Below are 5,732 nucleotides of genomic sequence, written 5' to 3'. Positions count from 1 at the left end.
ATAACATCTGCTTAAATCTGATAATTATTATATATATATAAAACAAATGAGTATAATAATGTAACCGAGTATACCAAAAATAATTTAAAGAAAAAATAAATGTAAAAAAAAATTAAATAATAAAATGATACACTATGGAGACCAACGACATTTGAATAAAGAAAAATTGTCACTGCAATACTTTAGAAATTGTGGAAAAGAGAGTGAGGCGAGGTAAGGATAGAAGTAAGGAATAAAAAACGCATGAATGAAATTGTGATGGACACGAAAATGTGATTCATGGAAGAGGAGAATAGTAGAGTTAAAAATAACTGAAAAAAATATTAAATTGAAGAAATAAGTTCCCCAATAATGGGGCAATAAATAATAAAAAAGAAGCATCCGCCGAAGTCTATCTATCTAAAAAGTCAGCGGCAGTAATAGTATGTCGGCCGAAGCCGAGATTCCTCCGGGAGTTCTCGGGCTTTGCTAACTTAAAAGATGTCTTAGCTAGCTAGATTAGCTTACCCACGGAATCTGCAAATGCCACTTGGGCAGCAGTAAAATTCCGGTCGACTAACTAAATCAATTAGCGCAATGTGCTACGAGCCTTTAGTGCTACGTCGGTTACAGAGTATATAACATATTGCAGACTTACCCTTTGATCACGAATGATCATTTTCGCGACAGTATGCAATGCAATGAATGTGTGACCCTTTCATACGTAGTATAAGAAGATTCTCGAGTGGCAACCACGAGCAGGGAAAGTAAGTCGCGGGATGTTGCTAGATGCGAGTAGCGCAAGACCGGTGATCGTGGCCATCTTTGTGGTCGGCCAAGGCCTTACAGTGGGCATCTCTTGGCTGACATGATCATGACGATAATGATGATTCTCGTTTAATAATTTAAAATAAAAATCTCATCCGAGTACTTTAAATATTTATTGCATAGTCCAGAGTTCTACATTTGTTAAAAAAATATTTGATGACTAGAGAAACTTTATTGTTATATTAAGAATTTAGCTATCACCAGAGAATTTAGCTACTAGTTTCAGTTTTTTTGAATTTCATAAGAGATTCACATCTCTTATTGTACTTAACAAAATTACACCTCGGGAGGCTAGCCACGGGTGCGTGGTTCGCAATGCTACGGTTATCTGGGTCGAAGTTCTCTCCCGATTTATTTTATACTTACGTATAGCTGTACGTTTTGGACGTAAAGTAGGGCAGTTGTGAATGATCTCAAACTGACCCAGGCATTGAGGCACCGCATTTCATTATATTTAACATCAAGTTTTATCTGCGTGTAAGAGTAAGTACGTGTCTCTTTTATTTTTTTTTTAAATTCAAATGCACTAACTTTTCTTATACAGAAAAGGCCATTTTTCACCACATATTTAGTTTAATAAAATACCTATAACAATTGACTCTAATTGTTACCAAAGACAGGCCAGAAGAACATATTCAGTTTTAGTTGAATAATTAAAAACTAGTAATAATGTACAATTAAATATTAAATGCAAGCAAGCAAAGCAGTACTGAGTGCGTCAAATCGTCAATCTCAATCGTCTCAATCGGTTTTATAAGGTACCGCTTCACAGAATAATGTTTATTGTGATTCAGTAAGCACCACTTCAAATCGCAGGTACTTTTTGCAAGGTTTTTAAAAAATAGACGTGACACGTATGTAATAAACTTGCCTTCCTACTTTATTTGACCTATTTTACCAACAAGAAGCGGCTATTCATCCGAGTGGTCAGGGTCAAAATCTAAGCTTTGTCCTCTGTGAGGCACACACAATAATTTTAACTCTGTCTTTAGGGGACCATGGATCTGTTTATATATTAATGACATTTTTAATCTATCAAACATCGTAAGTTTCTTGGCTGAGTTCCAATATTGGATATAAAGACTGTTAAAAAAACCATTGAACATAATTCAAGTAATATAGTGATGGTTGAAGATGTAGGAATCGTTTCGTTTTGACAATTGTATAGAATTATGATAATTTAAAAATTACAAGCAGTTTTTAAATTGCTTATTGGAAGGACTCCGCTATTGTAAAATTATTCGACTCTATTATAAAGTTTAGTGAGATATGACCAAATTAATTTATAATGAAACCCATAGAGCTGCTCATATCATCTGTGAATGGTGATGCTTTCGTATTGTCTACTCACTAAAGAATATTAGAACGGCCTGCCAGGTATGCAGGCCGTATACCTTTCAGAGAATTGACATATACAATATAATTTTACGACATTCGGAAAATGCGGAACATTTTATGCCTTGTAAAAAATTACGAAAAGTGTATAAATAATTATATACAGCACAAATAATACTGTCTTACCGAAATAGGGTGAAATGAATAGGCTATTTATTCCATGGTATGAATTATATGTATCTAGAAAGAATTAAGGCGACTAGACCAAACAAACCATAGCTTTTGCTCTAGTCGCATTAAAACATTACGCAGTAAGCAGCGTTCTCTTGTAACTTATGCTATGACGCCATTAAAATAAGAACACAGTATTACTTTTCTCCTAAATATAAGCTGTGGGGAGGGCAGAAATACTACCATGTCTATGTGTCGAATTCATTGCCTTCATTATAATTTTAGACGTAGTTGTTACTAAGTTGTGTGGCAATGATAAATCACTATTATTTAATCCATTTTGAGTTGATGTTAAATATTTTTTGATTTTGAAAATAACGTGATGTTAGATTACCTTTCTTTCGTTTTGGCGAGTCATATATTGCTGATAAATGTAGATCAAAATTTAATTACAATAGATGCAAAGTCGAAGAATTTTTTTTTTCATTTTAATTTCCAACTCTGACGATTATGATATTTATATGTAAATTTATTTGATAACTAATTGCTATTTGGTAGGTTATGACGTAATTCTACAGTTATAAAAGTTATGAGATCTGTTATAAAGGAAATGTAATAATTTTTGTAGTTTTCTGGGTGTAATAATAATACTGGCTTAAAATTTTTTGAGAAGACCGAAACTAATACAAATTTGTTAATGCCAAATCGGGGTTTTCATGCAGTATGTCGTCTTATGTCGCACATGATTGTATCATTGACCATGATCAAAACTTCTCAACCAAGCTTTATCAATATTTACTGAGTTTCAAGTAATGTGATCTAATTTAAAACTATGAAAAGGTTTTTCTGTTCAATTCTGACCATTTTGCATAAATTACGATGGTTTTGTCCGATTGTAAAAGGTCCTAACGAACGATGCCATCTATTCCCATACATGGTTGTCCTGTTGCGAGTTATTTTCTGTTATCACTGTAGTCTGAGCAGCTTGACTGCCTGCGGCAAGCGCTGGCGGGAAAAGACTGCCTCGCGGTAATGATTTTTTTTTTGGACGTTGTCTTCATAGTTATTCATTTATCTCGGTTTAATAACGTTTAAGTAAAAAATGTAAATACACAATTTGCTTTGTTTCCTTCGATAAGTTCGCGTGGTATCCAAATCTTGTGCTCTCTGTACGGATATTTGAAAACTAGTCGACATAAATTTTGTTGTCGACACTTATCTCTTTTACTATGCCGTATCTACTAAGAGGTCGGTCGGTAAGGTGTCGACCAATGCGATCTTCACCTTCAATGTCAAAATTTCCAAACTGAAAATATTTAACTTTTTTTTACTTTCCTACTACTCTTTTCTACCACTGACAATAATCTTATAATAAGCTGGTATTCCCAAAGTCTCATGAGAGTAAATATATAAGTAATATATGTAAACAGCGGAGCCCAGGAAATTGGGAATTTTTTTTAAATTTTAGTTGGAAAGCCAAATAGCGCGCAAACTAGACGACCTTGACCTTAAGTTACTGGAGTACAGATCACTGAACAACAAGCGCAACGCAGGACCTCCACAGGAACTACCACCTTCAACCGATTCTGGTAGAAATATTTGGGGGAGATCTTTGCTCAGCAGTGTATGTCTTATGACTCTAAGGTTGTGATAACGATGAAACGCCTTCACTGCTATGGAGTTCAAAATCTTTAACTCAGTGTAGCTGTTAATATCAACTGGCAAAAGCACCGATAATTGAAAAAAATATACTGAGCTATGTCCATAAACGCCTAGCATTATTTTTTTTCCTCTGTTGGATCAATAATAAAACCTAAAGATATCTGTTTGTTTTTAAGAATTGCTTACTTTGGGAGACTGAAAGTAACATAAAATCGAGGAAAATTATTTGCTGCTATTAAATTCACAATTATTTAACATTATCAAAACAACTAGATTCAGCCTTCTTATTATTAAATACAAAACTATTACTTGACATAATTTAAGTGAAGAAATAATAATCGAATCATTTAGGTAATTCAGAAGTCGCAATAACTATTGGCACGCCTTTAAACTTTATATAGTAGGCGTTTAAAAGAAATATAAATGAATATTAGAATTAAACCCCAACGATTTGTCATCAAAACTTTTAGTCAGTCACAATGTCATTTACTATCATTTTTACCGATGTTGTATTATTACAATGTTTTACAGAATGGGTTTCTTTAAAAACTTTAGAATGAAACCTTTATCGTGTCTTAAACAGTCTATTAAATCATAAGTTTAATACATCCTAATCCTAACATAAAGAATAGATTTATCCTAATTAAGTCACACGTCTGCTACTCGTCGGTTTTATTTCTATAACTCGTTTATACAGTATCAATAAACTAAACTTACTTAAACAGCAATTAAATTTGTCAATATTTTAAGCACCGGAAATTGAATGCAAGTTGGTTGTGCATTACAAATTTAAAGAAGCGCCTTCGAACATTACGCTAACACGGACTAATTTGCAAGAAAACGGTACGAAAACGTAGATATGTTTTGTACTACCCAAACGGTGCTTCAAATATTTATCATTTTATAACAGTAACGATATACAAAATATATAAACTGTCCACTTGTTATATAAACCCATGTATTAAAAAAAGAGTTTTTTTTATGCTATGTTATGTTAGTGTCATGAATTTTCAGTATTATTGATGATTTATTATAAAGTTTAGTATTAGTCAAAACACATCGAAAAATTTTGTCTAACACCTTTTAGGATATCGTTTCGGTATTGATCTTGAAGCAGAGACGGCCGTAGTCTAGAAGTGGAGCGGACTCTGCTCTAAAAGCTTCCTTACGCTTTTAAAGCTTGTAACGTAGTTACTTATACATCCATTACGAATGTTATTAGAAAAGCTTGAAATACACATTTGTAATATTGTAAACGATAATGATTTCGTATAAATCAAGCAATTGCATGTACTTAACGTAATACGTACATCGTATAACGTCTTAACGTGTAAAATGTGTAGTGTTACATCATCTTGATTTAACAGTAATACGACAGCAGTTTTGCAAAGCGTAGTGATGTTTAAAAAAAATGGATATCCTGGGTTGTTACTTAAAAATATAAAAGCGTACAGAGGTATCGGGTGTTTTAAAGATGTATGGCGATCTCGGTTGCTGCTACGGCCGCTGGGGTCAAACGGAGGTGACGGTGAGCGAGTGCGTGATAGGGGCAGGCGTCTGTCGGCGGGCGGCGGGCGGAGGGCGGCGCTGATGTGCTGATGTCGTTGGAAGCGAGTCGGCGGCTCTCCCGACGGCGGCGGGCGCACGCACGGAATGCAGCGCGTCGCGGGCGCGGGGCGAGGTGCGCGCGGGGCCGCTGCTGCCGCGACGACGCTCGCTGCTGCCCGCGGCCGCCTCAGTCAGCCGCGCGCCACGGA

The sequence above is a fragment of the Battus philenor genome, unplaced genomic scaffold, assembly GCF_028537555.1.
Source record: "Battus philenor isolate CCGP_79_NKW_IND1 unplaced genomic scaffold, ilBatPhil1.0.hap1 SCAF_2, whole genome shotgun sequence".
Taxonomy (NCBI): Eukaryota; Metazoa; Arthropoda; class Insecta; order Lepidoptera; family Papilionidae; genus Battus; species Battus philenor.
Note: the sequence above shows the minus strand (reverse complement) of the source record.